At 41.1% G+C, this 21153-nt stretch overlaps 1 protein-coding gene and 1 non-coding gene across 4 annotated transcripts in view; one reads left to right on the top strand and one right to left on the bottom strand.

Annotated features, from left to right (window-relative positions):
* LOC105840631 (sestrin-3) overlaps positions 1-21153 on the bottom strand; it is a 172601-nt gene that overhangs the window by 44996 nt on the left and 106452 nt on the right. The window lies entirely within an intron of this gene.
* Trnaa-agc lies at positions 3654-3726 on the top strand. The gene has a single exon. It is a non-coding gene; the product is annotated as a tRNA-Ala (tRNA).

Raw genomic sequence — 21153 nt, 5'->3', positions numbered from 1 at the left:
ATTAGACAAAAAGGGTCTATTTAAAATAGGCTCTACCTCAACAAATGTGATTTGTTAAAAGAACCATAAATCCGTAAACACACTCGCATGCGCGCGCATAAAATTACGAGATTACATAAATTAAATGTGAACAGCGTGAAACAAAGCATAAAATGTGGTTCTCTGAAAGTCAGTGGCCAGCACAATATTATGTATAGTTATGCAAGAAGCTCTCGCGTTGCGAGAGTATTTTAGCGATTCTCGTAAACGTGTCGGGATATCAAAAGTGTGACTCACTGTCGCAATGCATGCAGTCCGCCTGGTTGCGCGTGCAAGTGTAGTTGTGCGACCGTCTACTCTATATCTCTATCCCTCGATGTCCTTGCACGTAATCTTCCGCTAAAAGACACCGATATAAATTGTTTAAGAACGTTTAGCGGCAATGAGTCACGTCGCTCTACTCGGCGAAACTTTGCGTAACAATGCGCCCGCGCGCCTGCTCCTGATCGCTAAGCGAAGATCAGACCTGTTTTGCATAAGGCCATTCAAACAGATGTTCTTAAATGGGATCTTAAACATGATTTTTATGATAAAATGCATTGTAAAATACCGCAAAATTTTACAATGCAAGAAATTTACGAATTAGTCGACAATTGTGGGCTAATGATCAATCGAAATTAGAAAACTTTCTTAATTAAAAAATGCCTCGAAACATTTGTAGCATCAAGTAACATTAAAGAAAACGGTATGTATAATGTCGAAGAGAAAAGCGCTTTGCGAGGCTCTAAGCTGTAATTTTTTCTTTAGTTGATATATAAATCCAATCCTGCAGATGTTTTTGAAATGAGCTTTTAATGCACATGTACAACAAATTTAAAATGTTGATAAAAGAAAATAAAATAGCAAAAAAAAAACAAGAAATATATCTCGTTGTTATCCTTAAAAGCCTTTTGACCAATCCCAAGCTGTAATGTTTTTGTCTCCGGTGTATCTTTATGCTTTTTATCCTCACGATAAACTCGCGACAATAAAACCGTACGTTGCGGCAATATTTTTTATTGGATAAGAAAATATACGAAATGGATCGATCCCCATCAAAATGGGCTCGTAAAAACCATCGAGCATAAAAGCTCCCTAAAATCGTTCATCCCCAGCACAGTGGGTTGCGTAATTTTTACGACGCCTCCTTGGCCAAGGAGCTTACATTGTTGGGGAGCATCGAGTAAATCGATACACAAACTATTCCTTTGTTTGTCAGGCACCCACGGAATCTTTCGTTAATATTAAAATCGGAAGCTCTGGGGTACCTTGTTTACCCTGTGACGCACAAATAAATCTTCTCCATTGATACTAAGTAAATGCCTTCTCATTAATAATCTGAGTGCTCAGCGAGAAAATAATTTGAATCAGTTATTAATAGACTTGACGCAAATTTGTTTCTATCGAGCAGACATTTTTTTTCAGCATGATTTTGCGATATAAATTGGAATGGAACAATTGTGTAACGATTGTGCTAGATTATACTGAATTCTATTAATATTAAAAGAAAAAGTATTAAGCAAACATGCATTTGTTTCTGTAATCTGAATTATTCAACGGAGCCTTAAGTGATTTGCATTTTATCGAAACACGTGATATGGGTCAAGCATTAATATCACTTCATATCGCGCCTTTTGTCTCGATGTCAATCAAGATATTCCACGTCACGTCACACGTTGTTATTAAATAGATAAATTATGTAGAATTAATAATTATGTAGAAACAATATATCGCGTAATACACGGAAAAAGACAGGCGGAATAAAATGGGGAAAATATGGGAGTCAAATTGGAGGAAATCTGAAGATTGGTACGGTAACTGTTTCCATACTGCCATCTACGCAACATGTGCGACATGATAGAGTGCTTACTTCATAGATCAAGAGATTCTCGCAATTTGGGAACCGTTGCTACAGTGGCGTGCACATGACAGACGTGCACGTGGCGAAGATACGCTACGCGCACGGGGAAAGGCAATGCTGCAGAAGAGACCCTCCTCGTTTTGGGGATTTTCCGGAAGAAATCAGGGAGACGAGAAAGGGAGGGGGGGGGGGGGGGTCAGCCGACGCAATTTTCGACATTGCCGCCGGAAAACGCGGCCGGTCCCGTCTCTTTGTTACGGCCGCAATAACGTCACGCTGCGCCGAGAGCTCGTGGACTCACAGGCCTGGCTATTTACTGGAATCGTAAAAACGCGGAACAAAGGTTCGTTAGCGCTGGTCTGCTGTCTCCTTTTACGCGCGTTACATAAAACGGGGAGGAGGCGGTGGCAAAGGGGAGAGGTATCGTGAGCGAGAGCGATGAACGGAGCCTCGCGATTTTCACGCGACGCGAGATTTTCTCGTCGGAATGTAGAAAAAAAGAATCGCCTATCTATGATAGGCTGCTCTTTTATTTACCGGAGGAAAGGAAGTCGCTACTGATAAACCCTCGTAACGAGCATGCCGCTTTGTTTCCTCTCGTTCGGCGAGGAGGAACGCGAGCGATACTGATAACCACAGTCAATCGTTCGACCTCGGTTCTTCGGAGAAAAATTTACCTACTCGAGAGCTCGCTGTAAAAAAAAGGAAGCTATGTATATGGATTCGGTTAGGTGATTTAATTCGCGGATAATTTACATACCAAATGAAAAGTGTGAGAAAAAGAAGAATCAATATCCTTGAGCAACTTGGGTGAATCATTTTGTATACCGTGCGTCTCGCAATCGCTATCGCGGCAATGCTGCTCTTTTTATAGTTCGAAGAAATCGCGAGTGCGCACGTTCGCACGACGATTTTTATTTCGCCGCTAAGAACGAGATCCCTAATAGTCTCTCCTTTCCATTTGAGACAATGGATGCTTATTTTACGCGTTGCCGCGTTCATAAAAGAGAGATCGAAGAAACCGCAAACCTCGAAAAAAAAAAAACAGCAAAAAAAAAAAATACAAAACGGTCGCGACGTGTCCATAACGACGTGTACGCGAGGAAACGAACGTTGGCGAAAGCGTGAAATTGCCAAAATCGGCGCAATTAAAACGCGCCGAGAGAGAAGGAACGGGAGTCGAATCTATTGTTCGTAATGACGTAAAGAGTAATCGTAAGTCCGTTGCATCAACTTTACGCCGCGATGCGACAGTTAACTGCAGGTGCAACGATCTGGCACATATTACTGTAATGTGATTCACCCACATGACTAATAACACTAAAAAAGAAGAAGCGCGATAAGACCATTGAACGAGGAAAGACGATAGAGTCAGATGTTTACGTACGCTATTTACCCTCAATTCTTTTACGACCAATGTTTACGATAAACCAATACACGCGCCTTATCAATTCTAGACCGCATTCGGATTTATCGCCCATTATTTTATGGCGTTCAGAATGCAGAAAGGGATTCGCGCAGGGTTGGAGGTACGAGGGAGTAAAACACGCCGCGGCGCGAACCGACGACGCGCGAATCAAATGCGGATCCAGAACGTCGTCACGTTCGCGGAACGAAGCCCGCAGCGTCAGTTGCCGTCAGTCAAAGCGTGCTAAATGATGGATTCTCCTTCGGTTCGCGAGACGTACGCGGAGCATTGTTCCGAGAAAGCGTAACACATCGCGTGTTACTCCGCACTCGAGATCTCGGCAGCCTTCCGCCTCTCTTACACCAAGGGGGCGTAGCTCAGATGGTAGAGCGCTCGCTTAGCATGCGAGAGGTACCGGGATCGATACCCGGCGCCTCCAAATTTCTTTTTCTTTTTTAAATTATTCGCCGACTGGAAAAAAAAACAAAGCAAGAATCGCGCGCGCGAGAGGTGAGCGAATGAAAAGGGGAAAAAAAAAAAAAAAAAAAAATCCCCACCGCGCGAAAAACGAGATTTCCCTCGCCAATAAATTCTTTCCCGTGTCGCGTGATTATTTGCATATTTAACGGCTCCGATAACGTTTGGAAAAACGCTCTCGACAACAAGCGAGAATAATCCCGCGAATTTTTGATATCGGAGGATCGCGTCGTAACGAAGACGATAATCTGATCGCTCGAGTGGCACACAATTCGAATTTCCTGCCGCGAGGCCGAAGAGAGGGGTGTGCGCGAAGGCACCGCCGAGAAAGAGAGAGAGAGAGAGAGAGAGAGAGAGAGAGAGAGATTCAGTAACGGTATAATGTAATTCCACGGGATTGCGGGCATCGCCGGCCACACGCTGCCAGGTATATCCGAACAGATGTGATTTTCTCCGGCGAACTTTTACAACAATGCATACGCCGGCCTGATAAACCAGGCCGATATCCGTGTCAATTCGATGCACAACTCCGGGCTGTGCCGATCGTTTTCATGCCTCACGAAAACATCTCCGACAACATCTCTCTCGCACCTCCCCCCCCCCTCCGCCTGAACACGTATACTACATATTATCGCCGTATCTCTATTGACGACAGAAGTCGCCGAGGAGGGACGTCAAAAATAAACGCGCTCCTTGTTGCGCATTCGCGCGTGAAACAAGAAGCGTTATCGCCCCTTGATATTTCGCTCGATCATTCCGGTCGTACGATGTTTCCCACTTACCGCGCTTATAAAATTATCGTAATTAATGAACTGCCAAAAACTCAAGTAAGAAATCTGCAAAACCAAGAGGTACAAGGTGTCGCGCCTATTATGGGATTGAAAGAGAAATCAAACGGATACTTCTCGTGCCACGAAGTTTTAAAATTACAATTAAATACGATAAGAAAGATGACGCGACGATATGAATCGCCGTTCAACGTGACATTTAAGTTTACAGCTCTTTTTCCGCCAGGAAAGTCTCCGGAGTGCGTATGTGACGACGACGGTCACCGATGTCATTGCATAATGTTGCCAGAATTACAAGCTTTGTCACGGTGTTTACGAGCGATGGTAGCGACAGGCGACCGCGTCAAAAGCCCTCGAAGGAAAAAACCGACAGAGAGATTCGCGATGTTGCATCCCGATTGTCTCGGTACACGCTCGGTATATCCCGATCGGAGATAACTCTTTTTCGACGCAGTCGCCGCGGTCTAAGGCCGACTCTTGAATAACCGCTTGCATAACGTCACACGAGTACACACCCCTCTCGAGGCGCGCTTCGCTCGCGCAAGTAATCTGTTGACGAACGTGCAACGTATCGCGTCTCCCGACACGGTTTAATTGCTGCACTTCGGCTCCGATAATGAGCCGCGGCATTGTTGTAACACCTGATAATATAATTTGCAGACGAGCGCGAAGACGACGAGGAGTCACAGGTGACTGTCTGTGTGCAGCGTCGCTTCGGAATGCAACTGTGCAAATTCGACCTGGCGAATCCACAATCGCTCTCTTTATATTACGTACTCTCTCCCCATCTGCATCCCAAGTTATCTAAAATTTTCAGAATTTTTTTTAGACGGAGTTACGTTTACATATATTGTTCTAAAAATGAAGAACCGAAGAGAAAACTCGTTTGACGAGACGCGAATACTGATATTATTTATCTATTAAAGTTTAATTAAACATTTCACTTCTTGTAAGTGACTTCGCAGTCTTTTCTGCATCTCAATAACTTTATTTGAGTCAAGTTTCTTGTGAAATAAATCTTGAGAAAAATAACTTCCTTTATTTATTCGCAGTGTTGGAATTCATTAAAGGATCATTCATGCTCAGATACCTTTTTTTGCAAGAAAAATTAAAGAAAATATCGTTGAAAAGATTGAATGCATTTATTACCAAACGATTGCATCAAGTTTTTAAACGTGTTTACCGCAACGTTACAATGAACCATACAGTTAAATATGCGAAAGAAAGGAAGAAATAATCGCCTCGAAATTATATGGAAAACACGATAAGAAGGTGGCATGATCGTAGGCCAGGCTCGGGTGACGCCAATCAGACGAATTGCTCGATACTTGAAAAACAGGGTGGGTCGCGATATAACCACTTCATATTACTTCAAAATGCGAGATTCCGCGCGCAAAGTGACGTCTGGTTAAAACCACGAATACAGGTCTCAAACATTACGGAGACGGAGATGTTTTTGAATCTTAGAAAAAAAACAAAGCAATTACGCGGTAACATGAGATAAAATAATAATCCTAACAACCGTAACTGATAAAGAGTCGCGTTCTTACCGAACATTTAGCAATAAATATGGCTGCGTCTGATTCTTGTCTCACCAGTCTCACGTTGTTATTGAATATGCGATATTAATGGCAGGCAAACAAGACGCGCGGTATGATTAGCGTTGAATGTGCGAGCTCCGTTATCAGTTACGTATTTATATCGATTAATGCCGTAAAATGGCGCTTTTCTTTTTTTAGGAAACCGCGAACGTTACGTCAGTCCGTAAATTACTCGGAGCCATGTTTTCACGTAACACGTTTAACTCCGGAACCGCCGCGGGGATCGGATAGCTGAAATCGCGGGACGCCCTGTGCGAAGACGAGAAAAAGAGGAAAAGATCGTCGCCGCACCTTGCAACTCGATTAACAAACGCCCCGGAGTTATCTGCACGTCGCTTCGAGGTTTCCACTCGCGCAATTCGGCGCAAACAAGCGCCTCGCGAGTCCGTAAACAAACCCCGGAGAAAGAGGAAAAGAGATAGGGAAAAAGCGAGGGAGAGACAGAATGAGATACCGAGCGGCTAAGCAGGGGAAAGAGAGGGGAAGGGGGAATGAGGGACGGAAGAAGAGGAGGAAAAGTTGGCGGAGGAGTTTGCGTTGTCAAGTTTTCCGGGCTTTATTTTCCGCGCTCCGCCGGCGAAACTCCCAGGAATTTCACTCGTACCATTTTCTTCCGACAATGCCGCCCTTGCCGCTTGCGCAAAAGGCTGGTTAACGAGAAAACTTGCGTTCTCTCCCCCGGGGGTAAAAGGATGCGGGAGGGAGGGCTAGCCGACGAAATCCACGACGAGCTTTCTGTTGTTCGTGCACCGTAGTTATGCCAGTCCGCCCGAATTATCAAACAACGAAAATTATACGCACACATACACACGCGCGCGTATATAAAATTATATACGCGCGCAAATGTAATACATTCGTACTTACACGTGATTTTTCCAGGCGGTGATACGCATTTGGAGTCGTCCGTAATTTTCTAAACATTTACCCGTGCGTCAGAAGATTGTTTAATAAACCGGCACTGATTTCTTTAGTAAACGTGTAATTTACAAAACGTACAAGCATCCTGCTTTTCTGCGAAATACTCAGAGTCTCATCAAGTATCTTTCTATCGTGATTATTGAAGCAAATAAAAACAGCCGGGGCTCTTTTCAATAATAAGACAATTTTAAACATCAAAAAGAGTCAGAGCATAATTTCCAAAGTATCTGACGACGGTGAAATTTCGAGACAAGATTTATATATTAAGAAAAAAAGATCCCACAGACCGTTCGAGGATGAAGGGAAGTGCGGTAACCCTTGGTGACGCCCTAAATCCTAAAGAAAAGAACGCCGAAATCGGCCGGCAATCAAACCGGCAGTCGCGATTTCCACGTTGCGACAACGAGACGCTGCTGTGTATCGCATTCTAATCGCCGCATTTCTTTCCCCTCGTGTGCGCGCGTAGAACGGCGACTCCTTCGGAGCTTCCGGAGCGCGCGCATCATTGGCGGATCAATGGCGGACGGCCTCGTAACAGCGGACTCTCCGACTTTTATGCGCCGATAAATTAAGGGAAACTCGTCTGAGAAGAACGCGCGTCAGAGTGTGCAGACGTGAGACGAGGGGGAGAGAAAAGCACGGATCCTCCGTGTGTCTTTTCCATGGAAGCGTGAAGAACGCGGGGCGACGAGAACGTCAGCGGTTGGACGTCGGGTCGTAAAACCGTAGCTGTATCAACAATGTATTTTTCTTTCCCCCTCGCCCGAAACGGGCCGCGCCCGGCCGGCTCCCCTCGGCCCGGTCGGTGCGATCAATGATCTATCGCGATCACACAGCCGCGCGCGGACGAATTTTATATCACGATAAATTAGTCGGATTGCGCGAGCGCGCGCGCGGAGCCGAGGGTATCCGCACGAAATTAAATCGGGCCTCGTACTACTGCGCGTTCCCGTCGAGCTATAAAACCTACGGACGGAATGTCTCTAGGGATTTATATGTATATGTAGTCTAGGCATATACGTGCGTTTTATAGGCTAGCGAGGTATGTATATATCTAGGAGGGCTGTCGCGTTAAATTATAAATTCGGTCAAACAATGGCAGCGATAAAGTCACCAGGAAATTATATTGCTCCGAATCCGGAGCGTTAGAGCGTTTATCTCAATTTTCGTGTTATATATGAAGAACACTATGAAATTTGAAAGAAACGTCAAATCCAAATGATTACGATAAAAGAGATGTGTGCCCAATAAGAAAATACTCGCATGTAAAAATGACATATGGTTCGTACTCGAGTAATCTTTCGTAATCGCTTGGACCATAAAATTGATCTTACTAAAAAATTACAGGAGCGTAGGGAGAACAATCGAGCTCGATAAACCCCGCGCGGTATTATCCACTCAAGAAATTATCGTGAGACCCGGGCGATAGGGACGGATTTATTTTCTGACAGATTAGTACCTGCATTACGACAGACACAGAGAGAAGAAAGGAAAAATCGGTCGAGGGATCGGTTAGGTAAAATCTCGGGAGCGTCCCTTCGCTCGGCGACGAAGGACGAAGTCAAGCACCTTGAAGCAGGGCAGGAGAGGACAGGAGAGAGGAGAACGTGATGGTCGCTCATGTGTCAACGGTGTAATAAGGGTCTCCCGTAAAAGGGGGGGGACGCGCCCGAAATTGCGTACCTCGCGCTGGTAATAACACCTCGGCAGCCAACCTCGAAAAGGAATTTAATCGGTCTGCTTTCGTTTACGACGCGTAAAAACCGGAGGGAACCGGGGACCGTCGCGATCTTACGATCCGCGTTACGCTTCCGAATGTAAACAGGAGCACGTAGCGGCACTTCCCCGCCAACGAAGAGAGAGAGAGAGAAAGACATGTGATAAATAAGTTTCATTGTTCCGGACAGGACTCCTTCCTTCCGCCGGATTATTTTCGTCACGCATGAGTCGCACGAGCAATACATTGTCGCTTAATGTTCGACACTGATGATGGCTAGGCTACGGTTACGGGTTTCGAGCAGATTTAGAACACAAGCCGGCAATTTTAGAATCGTCAAAGAAAATATTTTCAAAGTAGAAAAGATCTTCAAAGTGTACGTAAATATTTTCATATGTCAAGTTACCAGTTAATTTTTACCTGTTTACTTTTTCTACTCTTGCGAGATATCTTCTAAAAAAATTTTTTCTTTATTCACCGTTGATAAGAAGTTATTCAGGGGATTATTGTTCTTTTATGTTGATCCGCACGCGACTCTCTATCCTTATCTCCGATATGATTTATATAAATCACCGGCGGTCGATGACAAATGGCGGAGTCAACCTGCTGTGTCGTGAATTTATTCTTCTTTCACCGAGGAAGTAACACGTTCCCGTAGAGGCTTGCTAAAAGCTCAGCGTTAAACAGCGTTGGGGGAGAGTATCAAAATAAACAGCTAGCTAGCTACCTACATCGTGAAAAGATCTCTCCATATCAATCCGAACTGGGGAAAACCCGAAAGCAGGCTCGAGAGCACTTCCATCTCGATGTTGAATTGAACGAATGAACGTCAACTTGAATACGCGGCATGCGGCGTAAAAGCCGCATGATTTCCACCTCTCGGCGTAAGACGAGATGCGAAAGGGAGAAGAAAGATAGAGGGAGAAAGGAAAAAATAAATTCAATGTCCGAGATACGACTACCAAGCAGCCACCCTTCGTTTCCGTTCCTTTGTCCGCAGCAGAGATCGCGTTAGGCACGGTAGCGCGCGCGACGTTCCTCCTCGCGTATGAAGAAACATAAAGGGCGCTTACCAAGCCCTGCAAGGGCGCGGCCTGAATCCCGACTGGCACATGTTACGCGATACGCCGAAGGGAGGGTGGCACGCAAGGAAAATCAAGAACCAAGGGGGAGATCGAAATGGTTTGCAAATGAATAAGGCATCCTGTCGAAGTCTCCGCTCTGCATCGCGATAACGACGCTGGGCAAGAATGCGCCGGGAGCCGCACCGGGAGGGGCGTTTCGCGCAAGATTAACAGTATTTCAAGTATCCTGAACAATAATCCGTTATTAAGCTGAACAGGGTGGCGACGAATGCGAATAATTTCGCGCGCGGCGACGTCCGTGCGCGCATTTCCGGCATTTTCGATCTCAAATCGAGCTCACTCTCGAAGCGCTTGACTGAGTCCCGTCATCGTTTTCCTCTACAAGCCCTCTAATTATCTCAACGACTACGATTAAGGATAGTTAACCACAGACACGCCTGGGCCCTTCCGTTCCCTTTGCCCATCGTATCCCTCGTCGAAGGCAGCGAGAGAAAGCATTATTACGATCTAACGTAATATCTCTGCCTCTCCGGCTCCGAGAGTCTATGATCTATTCCTCTTCAAATTTCATCGATAATGAAATTTTAATCGGATCTTTTCAATATTCTGCTTAGGCACTTTAGACACTACTCTCGTAATTCGATCTTGAATTAAAGCTCGAAAGTGAATCAAGAAATGATCGAGTTTCATCATTTATTCCGAACTTCCGATTTATAGACTCCGAAACTACTCACAATGCAGAAACAATCGCTATTCCGGAATTTTAACGAGGAAAAACATGTTTGGGCTATGTTCCAAAAGATTGGTGGCAGCGTGCCGAATCCCGGACACTATAATGAGCAGTTGAATCAACGCGAACGTCATGTTTGCATGTTTATAGAATTTCGGACATGCTAATTATGAGGCGTCAAGGTTTTATTGAATAATACCCGATTTCGCACAGAGAGGAGAAAGAGAGAGAGAGAGAGAGAGAGAGAGAGAGAGAGAGAGAGAGAGAGAGAGAGAGAGAGAGAAAGAGAGGGAGGGGAAAAAAGGCAGCGCGGAGAAGAGTGCGGAATCATTGTCGAAGATCGGTAAACAAGGTTTATCGGTAGTCTGATGCAACGCGGAAGTGCGTTTCATCAGCCGCGTCAAATGGAGCGTACAACACAGATAGATTACTCGGTAATTGTCGCGTTTTTCCGACTAAAAGCTAGATAATGATCCGGCAACCCGGATTGAGACATCCTTTGTTCTCAGGAGCTATGGGGACTCAGTCGAGAGTAACGGGTAAGGAAGGATAAATTAAATCTCTCTGCGCGATAATTTTGCACATGTTTTTAACCCTGCGCGGTTTTTTTTAGCTATACGTATGTACGTGTACGCGTAGCGTGTGTAAATGTTCAGAAAAATGATACTTTGTTATGCAAAAGTCATTCTGTCGATGGATGCGATATCTCTCCCTTTATATTATTTTTTCATAACATTTTAATATCTAAATATGAAAGGATATCAAAGCGTAAATCAACTAAGTAATATTTCTCTTAAGAAATGGGGAGCAAGATAAATGTGTTGATAGCTGGTATAAAATATATGTTACAGTATAGCGAAAGAGAACGCTTTGAATCTAACATGCTCTACAAAGAATACCCTTTCTTTTCTAACAGAATGTCAGAGAAATTCGATACTTGCGAGAAAGCGATCTATTCAAAAACTTCCATTGATAATATCGTTTTGTAGTAGTAGATTTAAAATCGTTTGTAATAAAAAGCTTTAATAATTTAATAATTTCTCATGTGTTTTATTTCTACTAGATTCTTCTTTAAATTTTTCAACTGTCCTTTCTGAATCAAAAAATTCATAATAAAGGATCAATAAAAAATATTTCTTTCCTGTGATTGCAAAAAAAACCAATTTCTAACAAAGAAACTCTATGAAAAGTTAGAAATGTAAAAGTCCGTCTTAAAACAAAATTGTAATTTGCTAGACTCTAAGAATAATCATAATCATTAAATGATTTATCAATCCTCTGTTCGCTTCTCCGCCCATCTTTTTTCCTTTGCTCCGCCTTTCAAATATACCTATGTTTGATATTTACCGAGGTAAGCAATATGGCCATTGTTTAGTACGTTATCGCACGTTCAAAGTTCAGGCACCTAAATTCGAGCAATATTCGGCCAAATATCTCGTCACTAACACTGATAATTCCAGTCAAGGTCGATATTTGGGTAAATATTGGATTACTCAACCTACTTTATCTAAAGAAAGCCAATGTCTCCTATTCTCTAATTCTCTCTCTCTCTCTCTCTCTCTCGTTTCCAAAATGCATGAAGCTGCACATGGCATATCGGAAAAATAAATTGCGAAACAATTATAAATAAGTTATTAAGGAGGACAAAAGATGTTCTTTCAATTATCTTTGAACCATGACTATTTGAAGCCAGAAATAGTTTCAATGTCGAGCGTAAACTGATATGTCAAAACGTTTATGCGATATGCTTATGAGCTCGCATAAATTTATGTGCAATAAATTTAAAATTTTTATTTTTTCTTATAAGTAAACCTACTTAGCACCTTTATTATCGCAATATCATATAATTGACGAAGTTAATAGATAAAAAGAGGTAGAGAATGTAAACAATTAAAATCGAATTAACGCGCGATTGTTCATTGCCATCATTTGCTACAAATACCGCGGTAGTAAATATTAATAAATAACAAATGGTCTTTTTTTTCAAGAAAAGAATAAGATTCGCACGCGTGTCTATGTGCGTGTATATATGCGAAGCAAAACGAAAAGCTATTAAATATCGGGGAATAATGATTTATGTCAAGTGCGCGCGTGCAACTCATTAAATCCACGCGAGCAGACAGGAACCATAACGCTAATTAAATAGAAGAATTCCAGCGCGCTGTTGCTAGTGCATACGCATGCACCGGCTGCACTCACATGGAACAAAGAGCCTCTGTGCAAAGCTCGGACCGGTAGCAGAGAGCAACGAGTCCCGATTACGAGCGGGAGAGATGATGAAGTCACTCGGCAAACCGGTCGCCGGCATCCGATAGCTAAACTCGGCAGCGAGCCTTGACGGAAAACGCAATGAAATTAACAGACAATTCTATTCGTGGATCGCGCTTATAGAAATCGCCTCGATCATCACTGTGGTTTACGCGTTGAAATAATCGATGAAAATATCATTTAAAAATTCACATTCCCCATGTTAATGCGACAGCACGTGATAACGCTATTTTCCGCAATAAGTTATAAATAATTGCCATCCTGCAGAGTTGCCTCGTTATAAATTAATAGGATTATATAAGGAGAGACGGCCGAGATCGCGCGCGATTGTCTATCGCGCTATTATCATCGCGGTGTGTGGAAAACATAAAAAAAACACATTATTATTATCCTATTTTTATAACATCACAAGTCACGTCTTTAAAATGTATCAGCGCAAAGTACGAATCATATTTTATCGCATTTATATTTAAATTCATAAAACGTTATCTTTAAATTTTACATAAAAATTTTACATAAAAGTGTCTTATCAATATTTAATAGATGTCTATATTTAAATTATTTCATATTCTAGATTTTCTCACGATATACTGATGAATAAAATTACTTTAGTAATAATCAAGAAGCGTCATATTGTAAAGAAATTATTTTTTTATTTACACTACCTATAATTTTGCTCGAAATAGAAACTAAATTTTAGAATAATTTGTTGTTGAATTTGCCGTTAGCAAATTTAAAAAGACTAAGATTTAAACTGAAAATTATTGAGAGAAAGATAGGTAAGCAATCGATGAATTCCCGACAGCGCGTTCTAAATGCAGATGTCTTTGAAGCCACTCTTATCGAGCTAAGCTTTCTTTTGTCTTGGAAAATTTCATTCCAGGGTCTTTATGCACGAAAGACAGGAAACAGCTGGGCTTTCTACAAAATGCTCTGGCATAAAACTATATGTGCATTCGCATAAAGTTTCTTCAATCATTCTAAAAAAATTGTATGCGTCAATTCACATTAATAAATAATCGCACGAATCATCGGACTTATCATCGGACATTGGAATAAAAATGTATATGTATCGTCGATAATAAATTTTAACAGATTCTCGCGCACCCTCATTAAAGTTTACAACTCAGCATTCTACATAAAAACTGACAATTTCTTTTCATTTAATGACAAATGAACATCGTTAAAGCATTTTCCGTGATATCAGATCGTATAATGGATTTGCAGTATTTCCTGTCTTCGATATGCGGGACGAAGGGAACGTCGACTTCGCCAATGAATCATCGCTCTATCGCGCGAGCGTGAGCGGCTAAAGAATAAAAAGCGACGCAACATCCGGGGAAGAAGATCGCCGGCTTTTCCTGCCAGCTCGAAAACGTTCATTCGTGCGATGCGAACCAGAAAAATAATTAATACCTCGGAGCGAATTTTCATTTCATTCGCACGGCTGTTGAACACACCGGCGACCGCGTACGAAGGTCCCCTCGTTAATGGCGGAAGTGTCAAGTCGATTAATCTTGTCGTCGTAACGTAGCCGCGACACTTCCTGCTCTCCGTCCGTGTCGATTTACAGCTTTTATTGTCGAACGAATTGGTTCTAACGTCGGAGGATGACCAGCCAGATGATACGGATGAATGAAATATAACATGCTGATGTTAATATCGACCGTCCATGTTTGACAGAATAATCCATAGTTAAAAGCAACACGCTTGAATAGTGAATAGTAAGAGCATCATTTGTAAGAAATAAATAATCTGAAAATATCTTCGCACGTAGATATTTGTAGATATTTGTATTTCTTACTAGTTGTTTTATAAAAATGAAAACTGTACATATTCCATTCGCGAGAAACGTAAGTATATGTAACGTGATGACGGTTTTTATAATTTAATTAACAAATTGTGTCTAAAGTCCGAGGTGTACTCGCCATATCAGGAATATAAGATTAACATTTAAGATCAATTTGAAGTACTAAGGAAGCGGAACCCCGCTTCCTTTCCCTTTTCTGATACAGATCCGGAAACATGATACAAATTTAATCCACGGTTTTTCCACGGTAGATACTGACTCTGCCAGAGTGGAACGCTGTAATGCGAGCCAAAGAGAGGCGAATGCGTTTCCCCGCTGTCATTTAATTAGTCATGGTTCACACTCGCGCGCGGATGAGGAGCAGATAAAAGCGACAAGGTTACTTGAAATCCAGCCCGACCGAGCGGACGTCAGCGAGGGTGATTAACAATAGCTAATTAGAATTCTTTCCCTCTCCCTGACCCGCGCGCACGTCGCGCATCAACGATTGCACATTGCACAAAAAAAGGAGATAAGGGTGAGCTAATTCACGAGTATCTCCCTTTGTTTCGTAAAACACGGCCGATAGGTCGGCAGATAGTCGTAAACAACAACCGGGAGTTGGAATTTGCGTGGTCGCGGAACTCGTTAATTCCGTCAAATCTACGATGCCAGTTTACATAATGCGCATTTGCATATCACCGAGACGGAACGCGGCAGTGGCTATTTCGCCGGTGGAGATTTCATGTATAAGATTCGACCGACTCGGAAAACATCGCGATCAATATCGCGAAAGCGTATGACGGAATATTTGCTCCCTGTTATAAAGCACATTCATGCGGTACGCGCGTGCACATTAAGGAGACACTTTACCTATCTTTCAGCGTCTAGGCGAGCGATTCGCCGCTGAGAATTGAATCGACACTAAGATACCGAAAAAGCTTATCTAATTTTTAGAGACGATCAAAGTTCAATAACCGTTTTGGCGATTCTGCGTGATTTTACGGGAGTGATAATTACCGGAGAGAATAAAAATATTTTCAGAAACAAATGTGTAAAGAATTTTGTTTCGCGTTTTGCAAGTAAAGTTTTAATTCACTATAATTTTTTCGTATATCTGTAAATAAAAAGCGCATCCACTTCGCCTTTGATAAGAGACCAAGGTAGATACAAGTAAAGATTTCATTCTTTCAGCACGAAGAATTAAAAACATCAGATAAAATCAGCTCTCCGAGATATATGTAGGCAGCTCGCGAAATGTGCCAAGTTACCTGTGTAATCAAACATTATTTCAAGAAAATGGGAGTGTCATTACGTAACGTTAACATAAATAAAAACAAGTCCAACATCAGACGAAACGCAGGATGCTTAGGAAAGGATCGCGGAAAAAAACCCGCTACGAACTTATGGTTCAAGTTACCGACGTCTAGACGTCTAGACCATTAGCAGATTGAATCGATACAAACTATCTCGATAAGGTACTATCCGATTATCTCCGATAAACTGCGATCTCTGATAAGAAAATGCGAAGCATTTTGTGTGTGTCACCATTCCTTGCATGATATTCGACGATTTCTGTCCCATTTAATGAAGTTAATATCGCAAATGCCATCGCATTTTCTTAATAGCGTTTTAACGAAATTAACACTTATAATGTCGTTACCTTAGCAGTTGCGCGCTATGTTTACGCAGACGTATCTAAGATATTCACGCCTGCAGCACTTAAAGCGAACCAGGGAAAAGTGGGGAAGCCAGCGCGTCACTTACACCGGAGCGATATAATTATACATCGCTCTGAACGAAGGCCGAACAGACAGATAATCGCGCCTGCATTGTACAGCGGTAATCAGCGTGTAATAATATTATACGAGCGGTTAATCGCGGAAGGGACTCACCCACAGTTGGAACTCTTTGCAGTTAGGCCTCTGAACATTCGTCGTTAACCGCATTCCGTTTACGAGCGTCCGTAAACAAAAAAAACTAAAAACAATTTATCTATTACATTTCATATTTATGTGCATTCGTTAATATTTTTCTTTGCAGTAACTAACAACAATCGACATTGTCCGTTCCGGAAAGATATTTCCAGCCAAATTTGAAGGAAATCGTATTTTGCGTTTAGGCGTGAAGCGTAAAAAACGATAAGAATTAATTAAAAAAATATTAATAACAATTACAAAAATGCACGCCCTCTCGCGAGTGATCGATCAGTCGATTGTACGTTACGGAAAGACATTTCCAGCCAAATTTGGTGGAAATCGTATTCTGCGTTTAGGCGTGAGGCGCACAAGAAAATACAAATTAATTTTTTAAATGTTTATAACAATTACGAAAATGCACGCCCTCTCGCGAATGATCGATCATTCGATTGTGCGTTAGGACAAGATATTTCCAGCTAAATTTGGTGGAAATCGTATTCTGCATTTAGGCGTGAAGCGCACAAGAAAATACAAATTAATTTTTTAAATGTTTATAACAATTACAAAAATGCACGCCCTCTCGCGAATGATCGATCATTCGATTGTACGTGACAGAAAGATATTTCCAACCAAATTTAGTGAAAATCGTATTCTGCGTTTAGGCGTGAGGCGCAGAAAACAATAGAAATTAATTTTTTAAATGTTTATAACAATTAGGAAAATGCACGTCTTCTCGCGAATGATCGATCAGTCGATTATGCGTTAGGACAAGATATTTCCAGCCAAATTTGGTGGAAATCGTATTCTGCATTTAAGCTTGAGGCACTCAAGAAAATACAAATTAATTTTTTAAATGTTTATAACAATTACGAAAATGCACGCCCTCTCGCGAATGATCGATCATTCGATTGTACGTGACAGAAAGATATTTCCAACCAAATTTGGTGAAAATCGTATTCTGCGTTTAGGCGTGAGGCGCAGAAAACAATAGAAATTAATTTTTTAAATGTTTATAACAATTAGGAAAATGCACGTCTTCTCGCGAATGATCGATCAGTCGATTATGCGTTAGGACAAGATATTTCCAGCCAAATTTGGTGGAAATCGTATTCTGCATTTAAGCTTGAGGCACTCAAGAAAATACAAATTAATTTTTTAAATGTTTATAACAATTACGAAAATGCACGCCCTCTCGCGAATGATCGATCATTCGATTGTACGTGACAGAAAGATATTTCCAACCAAATTTGGTGAAAATCGTATTCTGCGTTTAGGCGTGAGGCGCAGAAAACGATAGAAATTAATTTTTTAAATGTTTATAACAATTACGAAAATACACGCCCTCTCGCGAATGATCGATCATTCGATTGTGCGTTAGGACAAGATATTTCCAGCCAAATTTGGTGGAAATCGTATTCTGCATTTAGGCGTGAAGCGCACAAGAAAATACAAATTAATTTTTTAAATGTTTATAACAATTACAAAAATGCACGCCCTCTCGCGAATGATCGATCATTCGATTGTACGTGACAGAAAGATATTTCCAACCAAATTTGGTGAAAATCGTATTCTGCGTTTAGGCGTGAGGCGCACAAGAAAAAACAAATTAATTTTTTAAATGTTTATAACAATTACGAAAATGCACGCCCTCTCGCGAATGATCGATCATTCGATTGTGCGTTAGGACAAGATATTTCCAGCCAAATTTGGTGGAAATCGTATTCTGCATTTAGGCGTGAAGCGCACAAGAAAATACAAATTAATTTTTTAAATGTTTATAACAATTACAAAAATGCACGCCCTCTCGCGAATGATCGATCATTCGATTGTACGTGACAGAAAGATATTTCCAGCCAAATTTGGTAGAAATCGTATTCTGCATTTAGGCGTGAGGCGCACAAGAAAATACAAATTAATTATTTAAATGTTTATAACAATTACGAAAATGCACGCCCTCTCGCGAATGATCGATCATTCGATTGTGCGTTAGGACAAGATATTTCCAGCTAAATTTGGTGGAAATCGTATTCTGCATTTAGGCGTGAAGCGCACAAGAAAATACAAACTAATTTTTTAAATGTTTATAACAATTACAAAAATACACGCCCTCTCGCGAATGATCGATCATTCGATTGTACGTGACAGAAAGATATTTCCAACCAAATTTGGTGAAAATCGTATTCTGCGTTTAGGCGTGAGGCGCAGAAAACAATAGAAATTAATTTTTTTAATGTTTATAACAATTAGGAAAATGCACGTCTTCTCGCGAATGATCGATCAGTCGATTGTGCGTTAGGACAAGATATTTCCAGCCAAATTTGGTGGAAATCGTATTCTGCATTTAGGCGTGAGGCGCACAAGAAAATACAAATTAATTTTTTAAATGTTTATAACAATTACGAAAATACACGCCCTCTCGCGAATGATCAATCATTCGATTGTGCGTTAGGACAAGATATTTCCAGCCAAATTTGGTGGAAATCGTATTCTGCATTTAGGCGTGAAGCGCACGAGAAAATACAAATTAATTTTTTAAATGTTTATAACAATTACAAAAATGCACGTCCTCTCGCGAATGATCGATCATTCGATTGTACGTGACAGAAAGATATTTCCAACCAAATTTGGTGAAAATCGTATTCTGCGTTTAGGCGTGAGGCGCAGAAAACGATAGAAATTAATTTTTTAAATGTTTATAACAATTACGAAAATACACGCCCTCTCGCGAATGATCGATCATTCGATTGTGCGTTAGGACAAGATATTTCCAGCCAAATTTGGTGGAAATCGTATTCTGCATTTAGGCGTGAAGCGCACAAGAAAATACAAATTAATTTTTTAAATGTTTATAACAATTACAAAAATGCACGCCCTCTCGCGAATGATCGATCATTCGATTGTACGTGACAGAAAGATATTTCCAACCAAATTTGGTGAAAATCGTATTCTGCGTTTAGGCGTGAGGCGCAGAAAACAATAGAAATTAATTTTTTAAATGTTTATAACAATTACGAAAATACACGCCCTCTCGCGAATGATCGATCATTCGATTGTGCGTTAGGACAAGATATTTCCAGCCAAATTTGGTGGAAATCGTATTCTGCATTTAGGCGTGAAGCGCACAAGAAAATACAAATTAATTTTTTAAATGTTTATAACAATTACAAAAATGCACGCCCTCTCGCGAATGATCGATCATTCGATTGTACGTGACAGAAAGATATTTCCAACCAAATTTGGTGAAAATCGTATTCTGCGTTTAGGCGTGAGGCGCAGAAAACGATAGAAATTAATTTTTTAAATGTTTATAACAATTACGAAAATACACGCCCTCTCGCGAATGATCGATCATTCGATTGTGCGTTAGGACAAGATATTTCCAGCCAAATTTGGTGAAAATCGTATTCTGCATTTAGGCGTGAAGCGCACAAGAAAATACAAATTAATTTTTTAAATGTTTATAACAATTACAAAAATGCACGCCCTCTCGCGAATGATCGATCATTCGATTGTACGTGACAGAAAGATATTTCCAACCAAATTTGGTGAAAATCGTATTCTGCGTTTAGGCGTGAGGCGCAGAAAACAATAGAAATTAATTTTTTAAATGTTTATAACAATTACGAAAATACACGCCCTCTCGCGAATGATCGATCATTCGATTGTGCGTTAGGACAAGATATTTCCAGCCAAATTTGGTGGAAATCGTATTCTGCATTTAGGCGTGAAGCGCACAAGAAAATACAAATTAATTTTTTAAATGTTTATAACAATTACAAAAATGCACGCCCTCTCGCGAATGATCGATCATTCGATTGTACGTGACAGAAAGATATTTCCAACCAAATTTGGTGAAAATCGTATTCTGCGTTTAGGCGTGAGGCGCAGAAAACGATAGAAATTAATTTTTTAAATGTTTATAACAATTACGAAAATACACGCCCTCTCGCGAATGATCGATCATTCGATTGTGCGTTAGGACAAGATATTTCCAGCCAAATTTGGTGAAAATCGTATTCTGCATTTAGGCGTGAAGCGCACAAGAAAATACAAATTAATTTTTTAAATGTTTATAACAATTACAAAAATGCACGCCCTCTCGCGAATGATCGATCATTCGATTGTACGTGACAGAAAGATATTTCCAACCAAATTTGGTGAAAATCGTATTCTGCGTTTAGGCGTGAGGCGCAGAAAACAATAGAAATTAATTTTTTAAATGTTTATAACAATTAGGAAAATGCACGTCTTCTTGCGAATGATCGATCAGTCGATTGTGCGTTAGGACAAGATATTTCCAGCCAAATTTGGTGGAAATCGTATTCTGCATTTAAGCTTGAGGCACTCAAGAAAATACAAATTAATTTTTTAAATGTTTATAACAATTACGAAAATGCACGCCCTCTCGCGAATGATCGATCATTCGATTGTACGTGACAAAAAGATATTTCCAGCCAAATTTGGTGGAAATCGTATTCTGCGTTTAGGCGTGAGGCGCAGAAAACGATAGAAATTAATTTTTTAAATGTTTATAACAATTACGAAAATACACGCCCTCTCGCGAATGATCGATC

The sequence above is a fragment of the Monomorium pharaonis genome, chromosome 8 (genome assembly GCF_013373865.1).
Source record: "Monomorium pharaonis isolate MP-MQ-018 chromosome 8, ASM1337386v2, whole genome shotgun sequence".
NCBI lineage: Eukaryota > Metazoa > Arthropoda > Insecta > Hymenoptera > Formicidae > Monomorium > Monomorium pharaonis.
Note: the sequence above shows the minus strand (reverse complement) of the source record. Positions and strands in the feature narration are given on the sequence as shown.